Consider the following 16,415-nt stretch of genomic DNA (forward strand, 5'->3'; position numbering starts at 1 on the left):
TTCATGAATAGTATTAACATTAATGGATGCATTGTCATTTTATTCATAATCATGCAACTACACTTAAAAACCAGTTATTTAGTTTGAAATGCATCAATAGAATAAAAGGGGCTGTCCAAGAGATAGGATTTTAATTAGATTTAAAACTAGTTTCACCACCTGTCAAGACATTTGATGAGAGTGAGTCAAATGAAAACCTTAAATATTTTTTAAAATATTATTTATTGTGCAGAAGTGGTACAAAGCTGTATCACTTCTCAACATAATCTCAAATGCTTCAAATGTCTCTGAGCACTATGGGACTTACCATCTGAGGTCATCAGTCCCCTAGAACTTAGAACTACTTAAAGCTAACTAACCTATGTACATCACACACATCCATGCCCAAGGCAGGATTTGAACCTGCGACCGTAACAGTCGCGTGGTTCCGGACTGAAGCGCCTAGAACCACTCGGCCAAAGCGGCTGGCAAACTTAATCTCCCCCATGCTCAATGCAAGTCCTCTAGCACTTACAAAGTGCATAAATCCCTTTAGAAAAAAAATCTTTTCGTAGTCCATGCAACCACTCATGCACCACATGGTGTACCTCTTCATCAGAATGGAACTTCTTTCTCCCCACTGCATCTTTGAGTGGTCCAAACATATGGATATCACTTGGGGCAAGGTCTGGTGAGTAAGGTGGATGAGGAAGGCACTCAAAATGCAAGTCTGTGGTTGTTGCAACTGTTGTATAGGCAGTGTGGGGCCTTGCATTCTCATGTTGCAAAAGGACACCTCCTGATGGCAATCCACGTCACTTTGGTTTGATTGCAGGCCGCAGATGATTTTTTAGGAGATCTGTGTATGATGCGCTGGTGACAGTGGTCCCTCTAGGCATGTAATGCTCCAAAATGACACCTTTTTTCTCCCAAAAGAGAATCAGCATATCCTTCCCTGCTGATGATTCTCTTCGAAACTTCTTTGGTTTTGGTGATGAGGAATTGCGCCATTCCTTGCTCGCTCTCTTAGTTTCCGGTTGTTGGAAGTGAACCCAGGTTTCATCCCCAGTAATGATTCTTGCAAGGAAGCTACCACCTTCTTGTTCAAAGCACTGAAGAAGTTCTTCACAAGCATCAACAAATTGTTCTTTCATTTCAGGAGTCAGCTGCTGTGGCACCCATATTGCAGACACTTGGTGGAACTGGAGCATATCATGCACAATGTGGTGTGCTGACCCATGACTAACCTATAAACATGCTGCAATGTCATTCAGTGTCACTCAGCGGTTTTTCTTCACTATGGCTTCAACTACTGCAATGTTCTGTTGAGTCAACAGACCTGGACAAGGAGCATCTTCCACTGAAGTCACACCATTTGCAAACTTTCTACTCCATCCGTAGACTTGCTGCTCTGGTAAACATGCATCACTGTACTGAACCTTCATTCGCCGATGAATTTCAATAGATTTCACACCTTCGCTACTCAAAAACCGAATAACAGAAGGCTGATCTGCCCTGGTCTAAGTCACAAGTGGAGCGGCCATCTTTATACTGATATTGTGACAGTATGTGTGCATCTGCACTATGCTCCCACCTACAGGCCATTCTGCACGCTGTTTGTAGCACGCTTACCAACTTACAGTATAACAGCACAAGATTTCGATTTGTAATTACAAATTTAAGGTTATCATTTGACTCACCCTCATACATAATTGAACAAATGGTCAAAAATTTTTTTCTTGCATATTGAACCCATCTCTGAACCTCTGACAGCTTAAAGAATGGATATTAGCGATCATTTTTCCCTCCAGTGTATGTACATCATTGTTCTTCTCAAACTGTGATGGATTATATATGACAAATTTCATTAGCAAAAATATGCATTGTGACAGTGCAATGCCTAGTTCTTTGAAGAGGTACCTACATGACGTCCATGGGTGCATAGCACATATTACTCTCACTGCTTGCTTTTTTGTCAGTGCTTCCCTTTTAAGTGATGAGTTACCTCAGAAAATTATTCCATATGGCATTATTGAGTGGAAATATGTAAAATATACTAGGAGGTTGATGTATTCATTTCCAAGATTAGTAATTGTATGAAGAGCAAAAGTAGATGAAACTTTTTTGAGAATCCCAGTAATGTGCTTCTTCCGGTTCAAGTTTTCATCAATATGTACACCCAAAAAATTTGTGAGCGTTCTACCCAACACACTGTGTCCTGTTCATGTGCTACACCAGTTGTTGGTATGACTATTTGTTGTACAGAACTGAACGTAGATGAAAATTTTTTGAGATGCCCGTAATGTGCATCTTTCAGTTCAAGTTTTCATCAATATGTACACCCAAAAAATTTGGAGCATTCTACCCCACACACTGCCTCCTGTTCATGTGCTACACCAGTTGTTGGTATAACTATTTGTTGCACAGAACTGAACATAGTGTTTTTCCATTTTCATAGAACCATTTAATAGCTCTGGAAAGTATCATTTAACTCTTCTATTGCTTTCTCTGTAAAATTAGTTCTCTACAATTTTCATATTACGTTCAGAGGGAAAGCAGAAAGGGTTATAACTATATTTAACTGTTTATTAGTGCATGCAAGCAAAAGTCAGTTTTGCACAACTGCATTTATATTTCTAAAACACATCTATTAGTTCTACATATTGATTAATGACTAATGACCGATTTGATTATCTTAATTAAATACATAAAAATAATTCTTCTTATGTTTTTAGTTATCTGTTTTATTATAAAAGCTAAACACAACTTACCAAACAATTGTATAATTGCAAGAATCAAAGTTATTAAAACAAAATTGTTGAATTGACTAGCAAATGTAGCATTACCGAAATACCGGAATGCAGTCTATTTTTGTGTACAAAGAAAGGGAAAGTGCTTTGTCAGTCAGAGAGATGTTAGTGGTGGAAGTTAGTAGCTCGTTATCCTTTGATGCCTGGCAACGTTGTGTCTTTATAAATTGTGGCTGATATACATCAGTAATGAGGAAACGACATGGCCTTTTTGAAATAAACAGGAAACACCTTGTGTCCAGTTTAATAATTAAATGACCCACTGCCCAGCTTTTGAAAACAGCTTGAGAAAGCTGAAGCAGACTGGTGCACCAACTACATAACTACCAGAACAATTAAGCAAGACAATGAACTGTTTGATTTAGTCAAACAGAGGGATAAACAATGTAAAAAATATGTTAGCAGAAATAGTTCAGTTTATGAAACAGCATTGAATCTAAAAGGAGTAACAGTTCCAGAATATAAGAGAATCAATTATATGAGTTAATCACTCAATTGTTAATCTTGAACAGCATGTGAACCAGAAAGTTGCAAGTCTTGAACAGTCATTCTCACATGTGATTCATAACCTTGCACAGAAAATAATGGTTTGGAAACCAGAGTTTTGGCTGCAGAAACAAAAGTGAGAAAGCACAATGAAAGCTGAGTAATAAAATCAAACAAGCCAAAGATACAGAAAAAATGTTTGTACTGAAATCAAAACATGGACTAAATTTTAAAATCTTGTATCTCAAGTGTAGGAACACAATTAGCTATTGATGAAAGTAATTTTGATGAGAATGTTAAAATAGTTAGTCAAATAAACTCTAATGAAATAGTGAACACCAACAACGTATCAAATTTGGAAAATTCTATTTTTGTGATTTTCCAAAAAAACTTGAACATTTAAGAAATGATATAGTTAGCAGAAATCTTTTCAGTAGCTCATGTACCATGGCTAATATTCCTGTGAAAAACTTTTCAGGTGAAGGCAGTTTACACCCAGTTAACTTTTTACAAAATTATAAAGAAAATTTTGTACCTAGTGTGAGTGACAGTACGAAAACCAAGTTGTTTAAAATTTTTTTGGAAGTGGAAGCTTGGTCAGGGGCAAATCAAAATTCATCTGTAGATATGTCACCTGCATGTTTTCAAAAAATTTCAGTAAGTTCTGGTCTGAAACTGTACAAGCTAAGCTGAAAAGTGAATTTTTGAGTGTACCACATTTCAGGGAAAGACGTGGTAGCATAATACAATTTTGCAAAAGTCAAATAAAGAAATTAACTCATTTAGACAAACCATTTGATGAAATGACACAGATATATTATTTAAAAGACCACTGCCAGCTGAAATTCAATGGGATGTCGTGTATGGGCCAGATAACACTATGAATTAATTAGACAGAATTGTGGACAAAATGAGTGAACAATGTCACAATTACCAGCAGAGGGGAGGGAATCAATATTTAGGAGATGCTAATCATGAAAGAAGAAAACAAATGACGGTAATAACTTTCATTCATGTAGACACCAGACAAACGACTGGAATAAAAGCAGGAGTATAGGATTTGACAACACAAACAGGAATTGCCATAGACACAATGACATGCAGAGGCAAAAACATTAAAACAAACCAGATGGTGAGAAACTAATAGTCACTCCATTTGTGGTCTGCAATTTAGGGGTGGATGAATAGTAATAAATAGACCAACAGGAATGTAGAACATAAAGATTCAAGTGAAGTAATCAGTAATTATTTTAAAAGTGTATACTACCTTATTAATGTAATGTCTGTTGAAAAAGAAAGTTTTAAATGAATCAAATGGGAAGCTGCAGATAAGGATAATAAACACACATCTAATTAAGAGAAGTATGAAGAAGATGACATATTTGACTTATCAGGGTTCATGAATGGTTAGCAGCTTGTCACTTGTCAGAAAATGAGATGCTTACTAATTTAAATTGTTACTTAGGAATTAAAGAGCTAATGAAAGAACCAGATAATAAAGATGTGACCACTGTGTTAATTGAAAACTTAAGTACAAAAATTGCTGAAAGAGTGAGGGATGAAGATACTGATGATAACTGTGATAATAATGATATGAAGTCTATGGTGATTCAGAGATACCTGATAAAGAGGAGAAATATATTCTATGTTTCAAAGAGGACATGGAAGCATTCGGAACAGATGACGATATAGTAACTGTAAAAGAGTTGTAGAGATATCCAAATACCCTGCCAAAGGTTTAAGTAACATTAATGATAGTGTTGGCAGCTAGTGAGTACTGTAATTTAATTTCTTGTAAAAGACCGCGTGTAGATTATGATGATATTCTAGTTACCAAATACAAAAGTGAAGGTAAGTTATCTGATGAAATGGGTAAAGGTGGATTATTTCTTTGTGACCTGTGGTCAAATACTGATGCTATTAATCAAGTTAAGAATTTCAGGCAAATGGTTATCAGCTTGTGTGATACTGTGTATTCTTGTTGATGGAATAAAATTAAGTGCACATCTGAAAATGTCATGGTGGTGAACAGTGTGAAACAGACAAAATTAGTTGTACTGATAAAATTGTTGGTAAGAATGGTAATAACGATGATGTTTATGTTAATACACTCCTGGAAATTGAAATAAGAACACCGTGAATTCATTGTCCCAGGAAGGGGAAACTTTATTGACACATTCCTGCGGTCAGATACATCACCTGGTCACACTGACAGAACCACAGGCACATAGACACAGGCAACAGAGCATGCACAATGTCAGCACTAGTACAGTGTATATCCACCTTTCGTAGCAATGCAGGCTGCTATTCTCCCATGGAGACGATCGTAGAGATGCTGGATGTAGTCCTGTGGGAACGGCTTGCCATGCCATTTCCACCTGGCTCCTCAGTTGGACTAGCGTTCGTACTGGAGGTGCAGACCGCGTGAGACGACGCTTCATCCAGTCCCAAACATGCCCAATGGGGGACAGATCCGGAGATCTTGCTGGTCAGGGTAATTGACTTACACCTTCTAGAGCACGTTGGGTGGCACGGGATAGATGCGGACGTGCATTGTCCTGTTGGAACAGCAAGTTCCCTTGCCGGTCTAGGAATGGTAGAACGATGGGTTCGATGACGGTTTGGATGTACCGTGCACTATTCAGTGTCCCCTCGATGATCACCAGAGGTGTATGGCCAGTGTAGGAGATCGCTCCTCACACCATGATGCCGGGTGTTGGCCCTGTGTGCCTCGGTCATATGCAGTCCTGATTGTGGCGCTCACCTGCACGGCGCCAAACACGCATACGACCGTCATTGGCACCAAGGCAGAAGCGACTCTCATCGCTGAAGACGACATGTCTCCATTCGTCCCTCCATTCACACCTGTTGCGACACCACTGGAGGCGGGCTGCACGATGTTGGGGCGTGAGCGGAAGACGGCCTAACGGTGTGCGGGACCGTAGCCCAGCTTCATGGAGACGGTTGCGAATGGTCCTCGCCGATACCCTAGGAGCAACAGTGTCCGTAATTTGCTGGGAAGTGGCGGTGCGGTCCCCTACGGCACTGCGTAGGATCCTACGGTCTTGGCGTGAATCCATGCTCACTGTGGTCCGGTCCCAGGTCGACGGGCATGTGCACCTTCTGCCGACCACTGGCGACAACATCGATGTACTGTGGAGACCTCACGCCCCTCGTGTTGAGCAATTCGGTGGAACGTCCACCCGGCCTCCCGCATGCCCACTATACGCCCTCGCTCAAAGTCCGTCAACTGCACATATGGTTCACGTCCACGCTGTCACGGCATGCTACCAGTGTTAAAGACTGCGATGGAGCTCCGTATGCCACAGGAAACTGGCTGACACTGACGGCGGCAGTGCACAAATGCTGCGTAGCTAGCGCCATTCGACGGCCAACACCGCTGTTCCTGGTGTGTCCGCTGTGCCGTGCGTGTGATCATTGCTTGTACAGCTCTCTCGCAGTATCCGGAGCAAGTATGGTGGGTCTGACACACCGGTGTCAATGTGTTCTTTTTTCCATTTCCAGGAGTGTATATCCCCATTTCCCAGTTGCAGCAAGAACCACAGCACATATATGAGGCTTTGTTTCAGTCTAAAGCAATTCCCTCAGCTCTTTGTTCACATGGCTAACAGTTGTGTTAACCCAGAATTGGTTATGTCACTGAGGAACATTGACAAACACAAGAGGAGTGTGTGCTGTTGCTGCTCCTCTTTTCTATTATGTACTGTAACAACATGGAAAAAGTCAGTTTGCAGGCTGTTTAAGTAATTTTTATTTAAATGTTGTTGAATCTGGCCATTTACCGCTGGGTTTACATAACTTGAGGAAAAAAATCAATAAGATAACTAAGTATAAAACTTCTAAAAAAGTAATCATCTTTGGAGAAGCACGAGCTGTTCAGAAGAAAAGCATGGTTTATTTACAGATAAGTGCCTTTATATACCTTTTGGAAAATACTGAGTTACATTGTGTTTCAGAGCCCATGTTACATTGTAAAGCACCCTTATAACAGGCTGGGAAAGTCAGTTCAATGGCAATGCTTACCACCTGTGATGCAACCATTACTAGTAAAGCACTGCGGTATTCAATCTGTCCTCTAGTTTGATTACAGCTTTACCTTTTTCATAGATTTTGTGGAAAATGACAGCTCCAACAAACTTGGAACCTTTTTAGCTGACTTTCAATTCAAGCTTCACCGCCTGTCAGGAATTTTATACCATTACGTAAATGATTAAGGATTTTAATTGTAGCATTATTCTGACGCAAAACATGACTTTAAAACCATGAAAAGTATTTGTTTCTTTTGTTGTCACTACAGTTGTAGAAGCATCTGTAGATGTAGACACTACTACTTCTTAAATGTAACTGATATTTTAGAACAAATTTTATGAGTGAAGAAAGGTTATCTCAAAAGAAAGTTTATATTTGATGTGTCAAAATAAAATAGAGGTTGAGGTCTATTGACAGAATATTTATTATTGAAATATACAGCTTGAAAATAATGCCATTTAACTTCAAGGGAGCATGCCTATGGCACCCATTTAAATGATGAACAGATTTTGCATTTTGGCTCAGCATATAGAAACTAGGATGGCTGCCACTTCACTTCAGAAATTTCCTTTCACTTGCTTCAGAGAAGTTGGATTATTGACATACAGTTTAGATCTGACATAATAAAAAATCCATGAGGCCCAAATTTGGACTGTGTGGTGACCAATTTTGTCACCCTTCCTGGAGATCAGTTTAGCAGGGAAAATTTCACAAACTCACAGTGTAGGTGCATTGGACATTTATGTTGTGGCTCTGTCTTGCTGAAACCATGTTCTTTGGTTATAACTGGGAAATTTTTCCAATTCAGGCACCAAAACATCATTAAATGTTGTCACATAATGATCCGAATTCACTGCAACTGCATGATCACTCTTGTCCTCAAAAAAGTATGAATCAGACATTCCTCAAGTCAACATCACAGCATCTACAGTAACTTTTGGCAAATGAGGGGGTTTCTTGTGTTTCTGTTTAGGATTTTTTGCACTCCATAAGTGACAATTTTGCTTATTGATGTGACTGTTCAAGTGAAAATGAGCCTCATCAGAAAACAAGATGATGTTAAATTAATGGCATTCAGTCACATCATTAGCAAACTGCAGCCAGTGTCCAGCATCCTGAGGCTTTAATTCTTGCACCAGTTGGATTTTGTGAGGGTGCAGTTTAAGGTCTCTTTTCAGAATTTGGTACAGTGGTGATCTACGCACATTTAAAGAACTAGCACACTTATAAATAGAGAAGTTAGGATCATCACGAACAGACCAATTTACGCTCTCAATGGATTTCCCCATTCTTGATGACCTGCGTTACCAGGATTTCAGGTTGGTAAGTGTTGAATTGGTCTCCTCAAACGTTTTCATCCATTTTCAGAAGAGGGGAACACTTGAAGCGTCATTTACATCATGCAGTCACTGCAGTCACTGAATCACTGTTTTTGTAAAATTCTCACTCACAGAATGCATGGTCCACTCCCATGAAGCACCTCTTATAGAGTGAATTCCTAAAGCCTAAGCAAGTGATGAATGTACCCACTGCTCTTCTTGGATTTGTTACAGCATGTACAGAGAGCTCTTCAAATATCTTTAGACATCTGAGATGCTGTTGTTACAAACCTGACTTCTTAAACTGTTATCTACCAAATGATCATGATGCAATCATTCCACATATTATTCTTAGGGCATGGTTTTGTTTAATGAAGACTATCTTTCTTAATAATGAATTATTATGGAGCAAAATTCCATTGGACATTTGAGATATGACTCAAGTCATTGTTCATTTGATCACTTAATCATATGATTTTCTGAATGAGATTTTCACTCTGCAGCAGAGTGTGATATTCTAATGATATGATTTTCTAATGATGTGTTAAAATCAGTTGATATTTCCTAGTGTAACGTAAATATGCACTAGATTTTGGCTTCTCATCATCAACCATTTCCTTCCTTCCCTGGATGAATTCCCTATAGAGAATACACCCAGATTTTGGGTGTCAATTCTGACAAAAACTGTCTGTGGTCGACAGAAACCAATATACAGGATGTTTCCATAAATGTGTGCAAAAATGTAGCAGGACATAGAGAGTGCTCCACTGAACAATTTGAGGAAGGGAACCTAGGGTCAGGGAAACCAGCTTAAGGAGATAAAGAAGTAAACTTGTCTGTCACTTTGTCTAGCATTACTGTCTTTCAGCTTATTTAAACTAACATTCTCACAAGTTTACACACACTGTGCTGTTTATTTATATGTATATTCTTTATTTCCTGCAAGGAAATAAGGAGAATGAGCCTAATTGCTTGGAAGTATTTCCTGGTTGCCTCACTGGAAGGGGAGGTCTTATTCCATGGCCTGCACGGTCACCTGGCCTGAATCCCCTTGTTATGATACTCCAGTGGATACGGAGTTGGAATCAGCTACCAGAACTGTATCTGCCTGTGATCTGATTCGAAACACACCAGGGATATTTGTCAGGGTGCATCAGAATCTTGTTTGCCACTGTCATGCTTGCATTGAGGTTGATGGCCATCAGTTTCAGCACATTTTGTAAAATACAGTACAAATGGTACACTCATTGTGTCAATGATGATATTTGCAGTTGACTGTAATTATGTAAATAAAAAAGTACACAGTACTGTGATTTTATTCCTATTATTTGCTTCAGCTGGCTTCTCCGAATCCAGGTTCCCTACCTCAAATTGTTCAGCAGAGCATCCTCTATGTCCTGTTAAAGTTTTTCGTGCTCTTACAGAAACACACTGAATAGTTTCTGTTCGGCATATGGTTCAGTTGTCTTATGGTAAAGTGTTCTTAGCACATAGTTGTGTTGTTGCATAAATTTGTATTTAAAGGCCTGTAAATAAAGATCTGTATGTATTTGTTTGTAAATGCTATATTCAAGAGCTCTCCTTGGCTTGAGAATGTCTAGGAAAAGTTAACAGATGATTCATTTCTATGATAAAGCTAGAATTTAAAAAGCAAAGGAAGCAGTTATAACCCACTATAAATAATGGGCCACACTGCAATGATATTACAATATTATTATTAACTGTTAATGTGCAAATAGGTTTCAGAATTTACAATTCAGAGTTCTCTTGAAAATGCAATAAAAATGTTGGTCACAATACATTGGAGGATCTAGCAGTGATGTGGACATCTATAGTATGGCTTATTATACAGAAAGAACATGACAGAGAAGGTTTTATCTGTTGTTGTTGTGGTCTTCCCTATCCTGTGCAAGTTTCTTCATCTCCCAGCACCTACTGCAACCTACATCCTTCTGAATCTGCTTAGTGTATTCATCTCTTGGTCTCCCTCTATGATTTTTACCCTCCACGCTGCCCCCCAATGCTAAATTTGTGATCCCTTGATGCCTCAGAACATGTCCTACCAACCGGTCCCTTCTTCTCGTCAAGTTGTGCCACAAACTCCTCTTCTCCCCAATTCTATTCAATACCTCCTCATTGGTTATGTGATCTACCCATCTAATCTTCAGCATTCTTCTGTAGCACCACATTTCAAAAGCTTCTATTCTCTTTCTGTCCAAACTATTTATTGTCCATGTTTCACTTCCATACATGGCTACACTCCATACAAACACTTTCAGAAAAGACTTCCTGACACTTAAATTTATACTCGATGTTAACAAATTTCCCTTCTTCAGAAATGCTTTCCTTGCCATTGCCAGTCTACATTTTGTATCCTCTCTACTTCGACCATCATCAGTTATTTTGCTCCCCAAATAGCAAAACTCCTTTACTACTTTAAGTGTCTCGTTTCCTAATCTAATTCCCTCAGCATCACCCAACTTAATTTGACTACATTCCATTATCCTCATTTTGCTTTTGTTGATGTTCATCTTATATCCTCCTTTCAAGACACTGTCCATTCCGTTCAACTGCTCGTCCAAGTCCTTTGCTGTCTCTGACAGAATTACAATGTCATTGGCGAACCTCAAAGTTTTTATTTCTTCTCCATGGATTTTAATAACTAATCCGAATTTTTCTTTTGTTTCCTTTACTGCTTCCTCAATATACAGATTGAATAACATTGGGAGAGGCTACAACCCTGTCTCACTCCCTTCCCAACCACTGCTTCCCTTCCATGCCCCTCAATTCTTATAACTGCCACCTGGTTTCTGTACAAATTGTAAATAGCCTTTCGCTCCCTGTATTCTACCCCTGCCACCATTAGAATTTGAAAGTGAGTATTCCAGTCAACATCAGTATTGCCTCACATGTTCCAACATTTTTACGGAATCCAAACTGATCTTCCTCGAGGTCGGCTTCTACTAGTTTTTCCATTTGTCTGTAAGGAATTCGCGTTAGTATTTTGCACCTGTGACTTATTAAACTGTTAGTTCGGTAATTTTCACATCTGTCAACACCTGCTTTCTTTGGGATTTGAATTATTATATTCTTCTTGAAGTCTGAGGGTACATCACCTGTCTCATACATCTTGCTTATCAGATGGTAGAGTTTTGTCCCAAGGCCGTCAGTAGTTCTAATGGAATGTTGTCTACTTCCGAGGCATTGTTTCAGCTCAGGTCTTTCAGTGCTCTGTCAAACTCTTCACGCAGTATCATATCTCCCATTTCATTTTCATCTACATCCTCTTCCATTTCCATAATATTGTCCTCAAGTACATCACCCTTGTATAGACCCTCTATATACTCCTTCCACCTTTCTGCTTTCCCTTCTTTGCTTAGAACTGGGCTTCCATCTGAGCTCTTGATGTTCATACAAGTGGTTCTCTTTTCTCCAAAGGTCTCTTTAATTTTCCTGTAGGCAGTATCTATCTTACTCCTAGTGAGATAAGCCTCTACATCCTTACATTTGTCCTCTAGCCATCCCTGCTTAGCCATTTTGCACTTCCTGTTGATCTCATTTTTGAGACGTTTGTATTCCTTTTTGCATGCTTCATTTACTGCATTTTTATGTTTCCTCCTTTCTTCAATTAAATTCAATATTTCTTCATCAGGGAGGAGAGAGGGGAAAGAAAGGGAAGAAAGGAAAGTGGATTTAGTTACTCACAACCCAGGTTATGAAGCAGCGGGGAAAGGAAAACGGGGAGGGTAGCAAGGATCCTTGCTACCCTCCCTGTTTTCCTTTCCCTGTTGCTTCATAACCTGGGTTGTGAGCAACTAAATCCACTTTCCTTTCTTCCCTTTCTTTCCCCTCTCTCCTCCCTGATGAAGGAACATTTATTCCGGAAGCTAGGAACTTAAATTTTCGGTTGTTTTTTGTGTATCTATCGGCTGTACTGAGCTGAGGTAAGTACTGGCCAGCCCCTCTATCTCTTTGTTAGTATTTGTTTCACATCTTTATATAAGATTTTCCATTAATTATTTAAATTCAATATTTCTTCTGTTACCCAAAGATTTCTACTTGCCCTCGTCTTTTTACCTACTTGATCCTCTGCTGCCTTCACTACTTCATCCCTCAGAGCTACCCATTCTTCTTCTACTGTACTTCTTTCCCCCACTGCTGTCAATTGTTCCCGTATGCTCTCCCTGAAACTCTGCACAACCTCTGGTTTAGTCAGTTTATCCAGGTCCCATCCTCTTAAATTTCCACCTTTTTGCAGTTTCTTCAATTTTAATTTGCAGTTCATAACCAATAGATTGTGGTCAGAGTCCACATCTGCCCCTGTAAATGTCTTACAATTTAAAACCTGGTTCCTAAATCTCTGTCTTACCTTTACATAATCTACCTGATACCTTTTAGTATCTCCAGGATTCTTCCATGTATACAATCTTCTTTTGTGATTCTTGAACCAAGTGTTAGCTATGATTAAGTTATACTCTGTGCAAAATTCTAACAGACGGCTTCCTCTTTCATTTCTTAGCCCTAATCCTTATTCACCTACTCTGTTTCCTTCTCTCCCTTTTCCTCCACTTGAATTCGAGTCACCCATGACTATTAAATTTTCGTCTCCCTTCACTATCTGAATAATTTCTTTTATTTCATCATACATTTCATCATCTGCAGAACTAGTTGGCATATAAACTTGTACTACTGTAGTAGGCGTGGGCTTCGTGACTATCTTGGCCACAATAATGCGTTCACTATGCTGTTTGTAGTAGCTTACCTGCACTCCTATTTTTTTAATTCATTATTAAACCTACTCGTGCATTACCCCTATTTGATTTTGTATTTATAACGCAGTATTCACCTGACCAAAAGACTTGTTCCTCCTGCCACCAAACTTCACTAATTCCCACTATATCTAACTTTATCCTATCCATTTCCCTTTTTAAATTTTCTAACCTACCTGCCCGATTAAGGGATCTGACATTCCACGCTCCGATCCGTAGAATGCCAGTTTTCTTTCTCCTGATAACAACGTCCTCTTGAGTAGTCCCCGCCCAGAGATCCGAATGGGGTACTATTTTACCTCCGGAATATTTTACCCAAGAGGACGCCATCATCATTTAACCACACAGTAAAGCTTCATGCCCTCGGGAAAAATTACGGCTGTAGTTTCCCCTTGCTTTCAGTCCTTTGCAGTACCAGTACAGCAAGGCCATTTTGGTTATTGTTACAAGGCCAGATCAGTCAATCATCCAGACTGTTGCCCCTGCAGCTACTGAAAAGGCTGCTGCCCCTCTTCAGGAATCACATGTTTGTCTGGGCTCTCAACAGATACCCCTCCGTTGTGGTTGCACCTACGGTACGGCCATCTGTATTGCTGAGGCATGCAAGCCTCCCCACCAGCGGCAAGGTCCATGGTTCATGGGGGGGGATTTTATCTATAAAATCTAAAATGTTCATTTACTAATCACCATTCATTACCAGTATCTACGCCTTTATATGAATAACATCAAGCTTGAAATTACTCATTTAATGACAATAGTGAACAGATTATTGTGTTGCACCTTCGTAGAACAATTACAATCTTTGATATTGCAAGTACATATTTTTCTTGATTAAATATGCTATTTACTTACACAGTAAGTCCATTGTGTGAACCACATAGTGTCACCATTACTAGAGAGCTGGGGGCTGCCTGCCCATTGCCCTCCAGAGCCAGCAGTCATTCTGTCAAGATATATCCAAGAAGTATCAATTTCTATTTTCTTTGAGACACACATGCAGAGAAAAGAACTAGAGAATGTGTTATGTACAAACAGAACATTTCACACATGTCACCATTTCTTGTTTTTTAAAAAAAAGAAAGAAATAAAGAAAATTGTGGCCATGAGTTAGAATCTTGAAAGATTATGTTGACAGAAGTATCTTATCAGGTTATTGTTTCACCAAAATTGCAATGCATATGTGACAAAAACTTCATTTCCATTTTAATACAATGACAGCTCTACAGTGTATTTGATTTTCATAACACTAGTTTGTAATATGAATGTCCTATACAACTGAAAATTATTTATTGATTGTAGGTTGCTGCAATAAACATTTCTCTTTATCAGTTAATACTGTAATGGGATTGATCAAAGGTTCATCTTTAACTACATACCGTTATTGTCAATAGATTTAAGGAAAGGATTATCTGATAAACTGAATAAAATTTGTTGCACAATACAAATTAATTCAAAAGTATTATTTCACATTTCTTATAATTTTAATTATAGGAATATTAGTCCTAATATCTTTCAAAGAACTTTTTTTTCTGTTTGAAGTCAATGACATTGAAATTGTTAATTATGAATTTCAGATCAATTTCAAAGCAAAGGTTGTAGATAAGTATGTCATTTTTTGTGTAAAAGAATCACTTTGATATGTGTATAATATTTGTTCTTGTTAGTGAATTACATGGGGCTGCTGTTATATGTGACTGGTTTTATATTATGCACATGTTGCTTTGTGTCTCTGACTATTTTCTTTGAAGGATAATCATGTAGAAGGGTGGAGTAAATGTGATAATTGTGAAGATGAAGATCTGTTACTTTTATTGCTGGCATTAAGAAATTCTACAGTTAAAGAATCGAATATCTTTTTGCAGAGAAGTACTCAGGCATGGTGGTAGCTTCATATATGTTGAAGAATATAGAGACTTCACTCACATGACCAAATTTGACAGCTTATCTAAAGAAAGAGACATAGAACTGTCAATAGTAGAACTGCCAACTAGAAATGCTGTAATCATCTGTGTATATAGGTCACCAGATGGCGATAAAACAAGTTTTTTATAATCATATGGAAGAGCTGTCAGAGGATTTCAGCACCCTCAAAAAAATATCATATGTAGAGATTTCAATGTTGATTTCTCCAAACACAGTAAATTCAAAGATGAAATCAAAGAAAACCAACTATAACTAACCCAACTCGTATAACAACTACATCTGCAACAACCATAGATCAGGTGTTTGTACATACAGATAAATATACGTGCAACACACAGACTGCAAACACTGGTTTTAGTGATCACAGTGCCCAAATACTAACAACCGCTATTCCAGGAAACACAAAAGCCCAGAAAACTAGAGCTATCGTCAGGATGTTTAACAATGAAAACATAGATTACTTTTGTTCTCTCTTGAGAAGAGAAATCTGGACTGACATTTACAGTTCAAACAACACAGATGACAATTTTGATAAATGTATGGCCACAGACAAACATTTTTTTGAAATAGCATTTCCTAAACAAACATCACTTATAAATTCTGTAGACAAATCAAATAAATGGATCACAACAGGAATAAAAAGATCATGTCAGAATAAAAGTAACTTACATGAATACTCAAAGCAATCCATAAATCCTGTATTTATCAACTACTTTAAACAATACAAACAAATACTTAGACAAGTTATAACAAAAGGAAAATGGAAATTGACAAACAAATAAAAAACTCCAGGAATAAGATTAAAGTAACCTGGAGTATCATCAAAAGAGAATCAGGTACTACATCATTAGCCCACAAAAATATAGAACGTCATGAAAACAACAATAAAATAATCATCCACACAGTAATGGCTACTAAATTTAACAACTACTTTTCTAATGTAGCACACCTTCTGATTACCAAACATTACAACTCACAACCAGACAGCAATGCACTCCAGTCAGATACAAAAATTCTTACAAGAACCCTATTTATGTCTCCTACAACACCTGAGGAATTGTCTGTCATTATAAAAAGGT

The 16,415-nt window shown here is 38.3% G+C and overlaps 1 protein-coding gene across 1 annotated transcript in view; it reads right to left on the reverse strand.

Moving 5' to 3' along the window:
* The window catches only part of LOC126334910 (uncharacterized), a 73,767-nt gene that overhangs the window by 4,863 nt on the left and 52,489 nt on the right, over positions 1 to 16,415 (reverse strand). The window contains exon 4 of the mRNA XM_049997624.1: positions 14,266 to 14,356. The gene's annotated coding sequence lies outside the window, so the exon portion shown is untranslated. The remainder of the gene's footprint in view (positions 1 to 14,265; positions 14,357 to 16,415) is intronic.

Source organism: Schistocerca gregaria, chromosome 2 (genome assembly GCF_023897955.1).
Source record: "Schistocerca gregaria isolate iqSchGreg1 chromosome 2, iqSchGreg1.2, whole genome shotgun sequence".
NCBI lineage: Eukaryota > Metazoa > Arthropoda > Insecta > Orthoptera > Acrididae > Schistocerca > Schistocerca gregaria.